Below are 12,850 nucleotides of genomic sequence, written 5' to 3'. Positions count from 1 at the left end.
CTTTGGATTTTTATAAGCTTTTCTTCCCAGGGTAACTCCAACAACCCACGATATCTTCTCTTCTTTTTAGGTAGATTTTTCTGGTACAAGTAGAGTTGGGCTGAAATTGGTTTGCAATGAGTGTTGACTTGGTCATCTTCTTGAAATTGCCACGGCATACAAGGTAGCAAACTGTCCAACCTTTTGCCCCAGCAAACCCTCACTCATTTATTTCTTTCTCCATATCCTACACCTGCCAAACCACCAACACAACCCTTCTACACGCAATTAAAGGTATCTAGCATGTAAACACAGTGCAAACTTTTAATGCAATGACAAAAATACTAATAAAATGTTTTAAAATGCCACTAAATGTACGTAAGTACAAGCAATTAGATGGGTCTAAGGGCATGAAATATAACTCTTTTGAAGAGTTATCACACTCAAACTTAAGTTATTGCTTGTACTCAAGCAAAATATGCATAAGTGCATGTAAGCAGCGATATTGCCAGTGCATGTACCCATCTTGTACTGCTAATCTATTTGAAGTCCAATATATACATTAATTCTCAACCATCTTCTCTCTTTAAAAATTTATTTGAGTTTTAAAAGTTTGGTTTAACAAAGGTAGTGTAGAAAATTGCTCCCTAAAAATAAAATTTCCTAAATTCCATGTATGTTCTAGCCATAACAAATATCTCCTAATTTACCCAATTCATTTGTTACCTAAACTCAAGTTACTCTTGCTCTAAGCATACTTGAAATGTACAAACCATTTATATTTGTGTTTTTTTTTGTTTTTTTAAAATCGAATATATTAGGGGATTTAGCATGTCACAAATTTTGTTTACTTGATAATCATAATAGAGCATACACCGAATTACCTAGTACTAAATCATGTCACAATTTAAATAGAAATCACTATTGAAGATAAGGCTTTTGACTTTAGAAGATGGATGGAGAAAATAACTACCTCATTAGATACTCAGCCCGTTACTATAGCAGAGTGCCCCTAATTTATTTACTTTCTATAACACACTCTTACTTAAACTCACCTTTCTAGTCAACAACATGATGGAGCAAACAAAGTGGTGTTGACTTACTCGAAAATTCTAAGCATTGGAGTGCCTACTATCCTTTATTTAATAGTGCCAAGGCAATATGACTGAATTTGGCTTCAAAAGTCCCTAAGTTCATTAAAAGATACTCACTACAACTCGAAAAAATCGAGTATATGACATCTCATTCTTAGAAATTAATTTCCAAGTAACCAAACCTAAGCTAAATTCACCTAATCCACTGTTACATGTTCTAGGTGTATTGAAGAATCTAAGCTCATCATCAAACATCATAAGTACAAATTGTGCTCATTATAGGCAAACAAAACGTAATAGTTACATTATTGTGGCAAAACAGATTTAACTGTACTGCAATGATTATACTAAAATGATCATACATATTAAATATAAAATGCAGCCTAAATGCATAACACACCCCCAAACCTAAGGGATGCATTATCTTCAATGCATAACCAGATACATAAAAGAACAAATAAAAGAGAAATTTGCACAATAAATGCCATAATAAAAGATATGAAATGCAAGATGCATGAAAGAAATAGAAAACTTAGCTGGCGTAGACTAGCATGTAGATACTTCATTCTACCCGATGAGTGGATTTTCGGGCACTGACTTTATATCGTCACTTTCTCTTTTTGGGGGTCATTTTCCCCCCTCATTGTCAATTTCTGTTAACTTATTGATCAGATGATCAATGTCACGATCCTGTGCAATTATGGGCACTGGTGGCAAAGGTGGATCCAATTCTTTACCTTTGGTTGTGGCAATAGTGGCAGTTTTATCTTGTTCTTTTTTTCATCCTTTTCAATATTTAGAGATGCTGTCTTTTTAGGCTCTTCAGTCGCAGGTTGAGTAGGCTCCTTAGCAGTAGTTTGAGTGGGCTCCTTGGTAGTATCAGAAGATGGAAGAAAAGTGGCGGGGAAGACAGGGAAGTTAGGCATGGACTTTGTAAAGTTCTTTTACAGGGATCTTCTGAGAGCCAAATCCCTACTCCTCACATCGGCCCAATATTGAGCTTGCTGCTATTGGGCTTGAACCATCTCCTTAGCTAGGTGAAACTGTTGGATTTCAAAAAGGGAAATCCTCTGCTCCAACTACTTTAAGGAGTGCAATATTTGCTGTTTCAGGGAGCTAAGAGAAACTGGAAGTGCTGTCGTGGGAGAAGGCATAGTAGAGGAAGTGGTGGCATGACTATGTTGAGTTGCCCTGGCAACATCAATGCCTTAGATCTTGGTAAAGATTGTCCTGGTCAATCCACCCTTGTTAGGGGAGATATCTTCATCAGCATTGAGAGGGACTTGGGCGGTTCGACTTAGAGCAGTAATAAGTGAGGGGAGTTTAAGCTACTAGCATTCTTCTCAGCACACTAGTGTACTTCCTAAAAAATGATCCTCCCGACATTAATTATTCTCCCTTTTATAATGGAGTGAAGCAAAAGCATTCTCTATTTCAAAATAGTTGTATTTTGCGTAGATGACATAAGTCGGCTCTTCAAAAAATGATACCATACTTTCCCAATAGGCTTCAACAAAGCCCTATCAATAGTATAACACTCTTGACTAGAAATAGTCCATCGTGTTCCATCAATACATAAATCATCCAATACCTAGGCTAAACCCTCTACAGGGATACTTTTAGCAAATGGTGTGTGTTCGTCTTGGACACTTGCAAGACCAAACTGTGTATTAATATGATCTTCATAAAAAGGAACGGAACTACCCCTTACGTAGATAAAAATCGAATCTAGAGAATTGACATGGGCATCAAATTCTTGAATAATTTTTCGTAAAATATCCTCGAGGTGCAAATAGAAAATGTTCCACCCACGCTTTTCTACTATGGAGACACAAATTTATCGTATCCCATGTATCGTTCATCTTTAAACAAGAACCCTTGCTCAAAATAGAAAAGGCACTTCATGATGTTGTTATTGTAAAGAATGTCTTTGGCTGAGTAGCACCTGCCTTTGATGGTTCAGCAGTTTTGGAGGTAGTTTTGATGCAAGCCATTGGAGAAGACTGGAAGAAATTTTGGAGAATGTAGTGGAAGAAAAAAAAAGAGAGATTAAAGAGAAAAAGTAATAAAAATGAATATTTAGGAGAAATTTAAGAGACATGAACAATTGAGAATAGGAAAATAAGGGCGATAGTGATGACAAATTAGCTAAAATGAAACGTGCTAGGGAAGTTGTGTGACGTGGAGGAGGAAAGAAGGAAATTAAGAAGGTTTTAGGGGGAAATGTGAAGTGCCCTAATTCTTAAATAGAAAGTTGAACTTCATTTCCGTGGGCTCGCCAAGTAAGCCAAAATTGGCCTAGTTAGAAAAAACAAATCTCTCTTCTTGGATTTATCTGTACGGTCATCCTTAAGTTATCCATTTACCCAATTTGTTGTAACGCTACGACAAACTCCTCTTAATTTCACAACTGCGCAGTTCACATTCTTTATTCTATCTCTAGAAGTAATAGAAAACTATTTAAAAATAAGAAAACAAAAATGGAAACAATATTAAATGAGTACTAAAAAAAGTAAAATTAAAGTAAAACAAGTAAGGAAAAGAGAGAAAAGTAATTTTTATCTCAAATGTTTCGAAGGTTAATGAAGAGCTTGTCTCGATCCACATGGGCACCCTAGTAGTGCTTTAAGTGTTGCCTATTAAACTTAAATGTGATCCCCATTTTCAAGTCTTTGATAGTAACAGCTCCATGAAGATACACTTGAGCTACTTCAAAAGGACCTGACCAACGAGATTTTAATTTACCAGGGAACAATTTGAGCCTAGAGTTGAATAACAATACCTGTTGTCCTAGTTCAAATTGTCGCAACATGATTCTTTTATCGTGGCAATGCTTGGCCTTTTCCTTGTACAACTTAGCATTCTTATATGCTAGTGCTCTGAACTCCTCCATTTCATTCAATTCTAACAACCTTGTATGTCCCACATCGACCGAATCCATGTTTAGCTTCTTAATAGCCCAAAATGCTTTCTGTTCAAGTTCAACAGGAAGGTGACATGGCTTGCCATAGACAAGCTTAAAAGGTGAAATCCTCAACGGTGTTTTGTATGCGGTACGATATGCCCATAAAGCTTCATCCAATATGGTAGTCCAATCCTTACGAGTAGGATTCACCACTTTTTCTAATTTTTTTTAGTTTTTCTGTTAGAAATTTCAGTTTGTCCGTTTGTTTGGGGGTGATATGTTGTGGCAATCTTATGTTTCACCCCATATCGATGCAAAGCATTAGCTGCCAACTTGTACTCAAAATGAGACCCCTCAACATTCATAATAGCTTTAGGTGTACCAAATCTTATAAAAAATGTTATTGTGTAAAAACTTCATCACTGGCCTTGTATCATTAGTAGGGAGGGCGACAGCCTCGGCCCATTTAGAGACATAGTCCACTACTAACAGTATGTACACTTTGCCCACTGACGAAGGAAATAAACCCATAAAGTCTATTTCCCATACATCAAACAACTCAATCTCTAGTATACTTTGCAATGGCATTTCGTGTCTCCTAGATAGATTTCCTATTCTTTGACAATGGTTTCATAATTGATATAATTCATGAGCATCCTTGAACAGACTTGGCCGTCTGAATCCCGACTGAAGTACTTTGGCAACAGTTCTCATCCCTCCAATATGTCCTTCATACGGAGCTGAATGATAATACTGCAGAATGCTATGGATTTCATCATCAGGGACACATTTCCTAATTATTTGATCAGTACAATGTTTAAACACAAAAGGTTCATCCCAATAATAGTGCTTGACATCATGAAGAAATTTTTGTCTTCTTTGACTGTTGAGATCGGGTGGCAACGCACCACTCAATAAGTAGTTCACTATGTTGGCATACTAAGGTAATGCTGTGGCAACTAACAGCTGTTTGTGTGGAAATTCTTCTCTAATAAATGTGTATTGACCACTTTCACTTCCATATTCTAACCTTAACAAGTGATCAGCCACTTGATTCTCAGTCCCTTTCCAATTTTTAATTTCCAAGTCAAACTCCTGCAGCAAAGTATCCACCTAATCAACCTCGACTTAGCATCTTTTTTGCTCATTAGATACTTAATAGCAGGTGATCTGTGTAGACTATGACCTTTATACCAACTAGATAAGAACAAAATTTATCGAATGCGAACACCACAACCAATAACTCATTTTTCGTGATGGTGTAGTTAAGCTGCACTTCCGATAAAGTTCTGCTAGCATAATATATTGCATGTAATATTTTGTATTTCTTTTACCCCAACATGGATCCCACAGCATAATCACTGACATCACACATGAGTTCAAAAGGTAGTGTCCATTCTGAAGCTACTACAATTGGTGTTGCTATAAGTTTTTTCTTTAACTTTTCAAAGGCTCTCAAACACTGTTCACCAAAATTGAAAGGTCTATAAAAACTGCACAAGGGTTTAGATATCCTAAAAAACTCCTTGCTGAATCTTCTATAAAAACCTGTATGGCCTAAAAAACTTTTAATACCCTTGACACTAGTGGGAGGTGGCAATTTTTCTATCACTTCATTTTTTGCTCTGTTTACTTCAATTCCTCTTTGTGATATCCTATGCCCTAGGACAATTCATTTATGAACCATGAAATGACATTTTTCCAAATTTAAAACAAGATTCGTTTCTTCATAGCTGCATATAACTAACTCTAGATTTTTCAAGCAATAGTCAAAACCATTCCTAAACATAGAAATGTCGTCCATGAAGACTTCAAGAAAATTTTCCACCATGTTGGAGAATATAACCATCATACATCATTGAAAAGTTGTCGGGGCATTACATAACTCGAATGACATCCGTCTGAACGCAAAAGTACCATATCGACATGTGAAAATTGTCTTCTCTTGGTCATTAGGGGCTATGACAATCTGATTATATCCTGAATAACCATCCAAAAAATAGTAGAAAGCTTTCCCAACATTTAATCAATGAATGGTAGGGGAAAATGGTCCTTCCTAGTTGCCTTGTTAAACTTGCGGTAATCCATACATACTCTCTAGCCCGTGATAGTGCGAGTTGATATTAGTTCATTATTATCATTACTTACCACATTGACCCCTCCTTTCTTGGGTACACATTGTATAGGACTCACCCATGAGCTGTCTGAAATCGGGTAAATAATGTCAGCATCAAGCCACTTGATAATCTCTTTCTTGACAACTTCTTTCATGATCGAATTTAGTCTTCGCTGCTGTTCAATGGAATTTCTTGGGCAATCTTCCAACAAAATCTTGTGCATGCAGAATGGAAAGCTAATTCCTTTTATATAAGTAAGGGGCCATCCCAATGCTTTCTTAAATCATCGAAGAACTTCTAACTACTTTACCTCTTGCTTGGGTGTCAGCTCTGCAGAAATCACTACCGGTAAAGTACTGTTTTCTCCCAAATATGCATACTTCAAATGCTGTGAAAAAGGTTTTAACTCCAGTGTAAGGGGTTCCTTTATAGAAGGTATAGGAGGATTGAAGGATCGATTTGATAAATCCAAGGCTTCAAACTTCTTCCCTGGTCTATCCATTATCTTCATGGCTTCCATAAAATCACCGAATTCCTCAAAACTTACTGTATCACTTTGTTCATGTGAGTCTTCGTCACTGTCAGAATTAACATCTGGTGAACTCCTCCACTGTTGTTTCTATCAACCCAATGGCGTGGCATTCATCATTAACATCAGCACATTTCAAAGCATTACATACATTGAAGGTAACCTGCTGATCATTTACCCTCATGGTCAGCTTGACTTTCTGTATATCAATTAAAGTCCTGCTAGTAGCAAAAAGGTCTTCCAAGAATAATTAACATATCTTGGTCAGCTTCACATTCTAAAATAAGGAAATCTACAGGAATAAATTTATCTACTCTTACCAACACATCTTCAATTTTACCTTCCGGATGTGCGTAGGATCGATTAACCAGTAGCAATGTAATTGTAGTAAGTCCTATTTTTCCAGTTCTCAGCTTCCTAAAAATAGACATAGGCATTAGATTTATACTCGCTCCTAAATTACATAACGCCTTACCAACATGATGATTTCCAATTGAACAAAGGATAGTGAAACTCCTAGGTCCTTCAAATTTGGAGCTAATTTATTCGTCAACATTACTGTGCACTAATCAGTGAGATCTACAATCTCAAATTCTCCCAATTTACATTTTTTTGAAAATATATCTTTCATAAATTTCGCGTAATTGGGAATTTGCTTCAAAGCTTCAACTAGTGGTATGTTGATGTAGAGTTGCTTCAATACATCCAAAAATCTTTTGAACTGAATATCATGCTTAGAATTATGAAATTGCCGAGGAAAAGGTAGAGGTGGTCATCCTTCAAGTTGCTGATATAATTTTACTATGGCATTCTTGTTGACAACATGATCTGATTCTGCCACAACATTTTGCTGCTTACCCTTTTTAGGTTCAGAATGTTTTTTAGATGACTCTGGGATCTTTACCTAGTCGTTATTCGAGTTGTCCTCTCTTGCCTTGGCATCTTGAGAAATGCCATCAAGCTGAGTTTCACTTTTAAGAGTGATGATCTCAAATTCTCAGCATCACTTGGCAATGCTCCTTATGGTTTTGATTTCAAAGCATTCGCTATTTGCCCTACTTGATTCACAAAAGCTCGAAGGGATGCAACCTGTCTCTGAATTACAACATCGCTTTTAGCCATATATTCCTTAAACAAAGCTTCAATAGATGATGATGTTGATGCCTGACCTTGCTGAGTATTCTGCCTTGGAATAGAATGATTATAACTAGGCAGTGCACTGTTGGCATTCTGTCTTGTAGAATTGGTAAAATTTCCCACACCTTGATTATTCCAACTAAAGTTCAGATGCTGCTTCCACCTTGGATTGTAGGTGTTGGAATAGAGATTATTATTTCGGTTAAAATTACCCATGTAGTACATAGATGTTGAATTTGATGGGCATTCATCGAACACATAATCCTCACCACAATAAACACACAATAACTCGACTACTTTCATCTCTTGAACTGTAGTGGGTTTTTTCATTGTTTTAATCATATTAGCCAAAGAAGAAACTTAGGTTGTTAATGAAGTGATTTCATCCAGCTCCATAGTATCATCAGCTCTCTTGCCCGTTTCAACTCTTGGTGTCGAATATTGATAATCATTGTTGGCAATCTTTTCAAAAATCTCATATGCTTCATTATAAGATTTATCCAACAAAGTGCCATTGGTGGAAGTATTAACTACCATCCTTGTATGCGCATTCATCCCATTATAGAATATCTCTATCTGGGTCCAGTGTTGAAATCCATGCATCGGACATTTCTGAATTAAATCTTTAAATCATTCCCAGGCTTCATATAGTGTTTCATCCTCTAATTACCGACAAGATATGATGCCATTTCTAAGATTGGTATTCATATTTGGGGGATTATACCGTAGCAAAAACCTCTGGCAAAGGTCATTCCATGATGCCACTATTCTCAACGGCAAAGCTTTCAACCATGCTCTCGCATGATCTCTTAAAGAATATGAAAACAGTTTAAGTCGCAGAGCATATTTAGGAACACTATGTTGTCTAAACAAGTCACAAACCTATAGAAAAAGCCTTAAATGTAATCTTGGATCTTCAGTGGGTAACCCACCAATCTATCCTACTATTTGCAACATCTGAAACATTACCGATTTTAGTTCAAACCGCTGAGCTTGTATTTGTGGCCTAACTATCCTTGGATTCAGGTCATCCAAAATTGGCATAACATGCTCTCAGATTGGTCTTTCTCGGTCATCTATCACCCTACGAACATGAGGATTAGTGTCTTGACCATTCAAATTATCATTCATACCAGGTATCACCTTACGAAGAGGAGGATTAAGATCTTGACCATTCGGATTATCATCGTGACCAGAGTCATTCCCGTTCCTAGCCATTTTTTGTTGTTATTTCAATATTTTTCGTAAAGTTCTCTCAATCTCTGGGTCAAAAGGATACTCTTTTTTAGCCAGAATGCCTCTTCTAATGCACATATGGAAAACTTTTAGAAATTAAATTAAACTAAGTTAGATAAAACTAATGGAATTAAGTAAAATAACTAAACAAAATTACACCAAATTGTCGATCCTCGACAACAGTGCCAAAAACTTATCGTGTGTAAAATGATATGTAAATTGTGCAAGTATACATGTTGAATCAAGTAATAAAGTGATAACTGAGATCGTCTCCATTGGAATCGGATTAGGTGTGGTCAAGTTATTATAATGAATTATGATTAATGTTATGGCAAAACCAAGTTAAGTATGCTGTGGTAATTTAAAATAGTAAGGATGTGTGCGAAATGTATACTGACTAATACTAGAAAATGTTAGGGCAAAGTAAGAGTGACAATGCAATGGAAATTACGAGAATAATTATATGAATAATCTATGAGCGAATAAGTAAATAACTAAGAATGCTATGGGAAAGATACTGTGGCAAAGGATAGAAGGTTTACGATGTTGATTCGGAAGGTTGGGATTACTAAGAATCTGCCCTTACTTTCAGTAATCCCTCGACAAAATCGTACTTAATCTACTGCTCAGAAGAGACATAAAGTGACCTGCTTCTTTCCAAAGCTAGATCTCAAGTTACCTGGCTTGTGTCTATATGCCTTAACACGGTACCCTACACTCTTTTGTCTTCATTTTATACAAATGCTGCTCTATGTGTAGAGTCTGCTGCAAGTATTCGGTCAAATACCCGCTTGTATCATTCAATTTTAGTCCAATTAATCCAACCTTTTCAGAATTAGATTCAGTTTATGGGCATACTACACACTTGTCTATGTCTAGAAAATGTACTCATACAATTGGGAAATAAAAACAATTGAATGAAACTGTAGATTAAATCGTATATATGCTTCAACCATTAAAGAAAGTAAAAATTTTCATCATTAATCCCAACCCTATGAGATCTAGCTCATCGGTTGGAAATTAAAATTCAAGTTCAAAATAACACCCAACATCGTTTCGATCAATTCAATTCATGGGAGAACATATGAAGAAATAATAGAACTTAGGAAGATGGCTATCACCAAACCAATCCTCAATCTAGCAGTGCAGTGTCCTATGGTGGTTGAAAGGGATTGCCTTTGATCTCCTATTTCCGTCTCTACTTAGCCCCTACGTTCTATTGTTGCCTCTGGATCTCCACACTTTTAGGTTTTCCTCTTTTAGAATTTTATAAGCTTTTCTTCCTAGGGTTGCTCCAACAGCCCACGATATCTTCTCCTCTTTTTTAGGTAGATTTTTCTAGTAAAAGTATAGTGGCTGAAACTGGTCTGCAATGAGTGTTGACTCATTCATCTTCTTGAAATTGCCACGGCATATAAGGTGATAAACTGTCCAACCTTTTGCCCCGGTAAACCTTCACTCCTTTATTTCTCTCTCCACATCCTGCACCTGCAAAACCACTAAACACAACTGTTCCACATGCAATTAAATGTATCTAGCATGTAAACACATTTCAAGCTCCTAATAAAATAATAAAAAATAAAATGTCTTAAAATTCCACTAAATGTACCCAAGTACATCCAATTATCTAGGTCTAAGGGCATGAAATATAACTCTTTTCAAGCGTTACTAAACAACTCTCCGCACCTCCTATGGTGTGAACCACTATTACTAACCATATCTTATCACTGTATTGTATTAATTGGCATCATGTATGAGAATCATAGAATAAATCTATATATTTTCCCCTTGAAAGACATGATAGGTTAGAGTGGGAAAACCAAGTGACTCTTCTAGATCCAAATTGGAGCAAGTTTGACGAGTCAAGCCAAATCTGTGCGGTGGAGGCTTATCATCCACAATATGTACCACCTCAAAAATTGGATATAAGAGGTGCCCATCCACCTTCTTTCGATCATTTAGTGGACTACCAAGGTGAGGGATGATGTAGCAGTCTTGAAGATGAAAATAACTCTCGTCCAACCATGTAGCATATTAAGAGTTACAAGAGAAAAAATAGTATAAAAACTTAGGGGGAGGTTTTAGTTTATATAAGGTAGAATTTATAAAGTATAAAAGTTTATATAAGCCTAAGTACATAAAGATACTAAAGTTAAAAAAAAACTACAAACGACGCTTGGGGCTTCATTAGCACTAGAGGATGCATTGGTAGACCTAGAACACTTAGTGGGAGGATTGGTTGAAAGGCCGAGTTTCTTTTTGGAAACTTGCTTAATAAGGGTTTTGGGAGCCATGGGATTCAACTAAGAATTAACTATTGAATACTGTCAAGGAACTTAAAGGATCGAGACTTGTTGAGTAATATTTTCTTATGTCTTTGTGGATGAGAGTTTTTGGGTATTTATACATGTTGTTATTAATACTATTGCAACTCACGATAGGGCCCCACTATTTTTTCTGGACTCCGCTATGTCTAGTACTGACACTCACTGCGAACTCTAGGTTTATTGGGCACGTGTCTATGAAGCACATGATCTTTTCCGTTCCTGGGCCTATTATTTGGGTGCGCTCTATTTTTGTTGGACACGTATCTGGGTGGGCTGTGGAGAATGGGGACCCTTCTGTGAGCTCCCTTGTGTATGTGAGCTGAGATAGTGGCCTTCCCTAGGTTCCTACGAGCTGGGTCTGTGGCCTTGTGTTGCAAGCTGGGTCCCTAGTGTTGCCTTGTGTTGCTGTTGTCTCATGGTTCTCTTGGCATTCAATCTTCTGGCGGGACATATTCGGGTCATGGGTCGGAGACATAAATCCTTGGTATAACTCGGGTCAATAAGTGTTGTTGTATAAAAATCTACTCCCCCCATAGTGGGCCTAAGGGGTTCTATAAAGTGGTGCACCTTAGGTCCATCATGTCAAGTTTTAATGCAGCTTGTTGGGTATGCTTGTGAGCTGTGATGTGTAATGGTCGTTCTGCCGTGTGCGTGAGTGGGTTTCGAATATGCGTATTTTCCCACTGAAAGCTGAAATGTTTTCATCTGCTCGCATCTGGGTCGTTGAATTTCCTTGGTTATATGAATCACCAAAGAGTGGGAAGAGAGATCCTTCTTGAAAAGGGTGAGCCTTTGGAACCCTAAAATTTTCACACATAGCATTTTCTACAATTGAAACAAAGGTAATTTCAAAACATTAGTGCTTTTTAATTTATGTTTTCTCTTTTCCTTTTTTTGTATCAACATTATGCCAAGGATGAGAGGGATTGGTAACCGAATAATCTCAGGCTTTCTATCGCGAGAACGACCATCCCCTATTTTGGTGATAGACAAACTTTATCCCTGCACCACCATGTAGGAGGACCTGCAACCAAAGGGGTTGCATCAGCTATGTGAAATCATCGAAGGTAGTTTTCTTCTTTCGATTCTTGCGTTGGAGGTTAGGTTCCACTTGTCACTGCCCCTTTTCTTCTATAGTTTGCTCGAGGACTACAATATTTGGCCTAGCCAGCTCTCGTGTTTTTCTTGGTGGATTGCCATGGTGTACTTCATCGACTGCTCTTGGCATGGTGAGGTTCCTTTACTCGCCATTTTTTAGCATCTATATCATTTGAAGGGCCATAATCTAGAGAAGTCATTGGGGTTCTATTATTTCTCTCCTCACAAGAGGGTGAAGACAATTATTGTGAATCAATATTCCAACCTTCGTCTAAATTGGGGGAACATGTTTTACTTTGCAGCATATTTGGCGAGGATTTTGGGTTTCCAATAAGGTGGCCTTCGCCACGCCAGAACGTGTGTTCGTTCCAACAAACTCTCTCCATAGACATGGTTGTGGCCCAGTTTCGAAGGTTTCGCACTAGGCG

At 37.3% G+C, this 12,850-nt stretch overlaps 1 non-coding gene across 1 annotated transcript; it reads left to right on the top strand.

The window, feature by feature from the left end:
• Positions 1–8,353: 8,353 nt before the first annotated feature.
• Positions 8,354–8,460, top strand: LOC128035099 (small nucleolar RNA R71). The gene has a single exon (XR_008191503.1). It is a non-coding gene; the product is annotated as a small nucleolar RNA R71 (small nucleolar RNA).
• The last annotated feature ends 4,390 nt before the right edge of the window (positions 8,461–12,850 follow it).

This window comes from Gossypium raimondii, chromosome 11 (genome assembly GCF_025698545.1).
Source record: "Gossypium raimondii isolate GPD5lz chromosome 11, ASM2569854v1, whole genome shotgun sequence".
In the NCBI taxonomy this organism is placed as follows: domain Eukaryota; kingdom Viridiplantae; phylum Streptophyta; class Magnoliopsida; order Malvales; family Malvaceae; genus Gossypium; species Gossypium raimondii.
The sequence above is the reverse complement of the archived record's forward strand: the minus strand, read 5'-3'. Positions and strand labels throughout refer to the sequence as shown.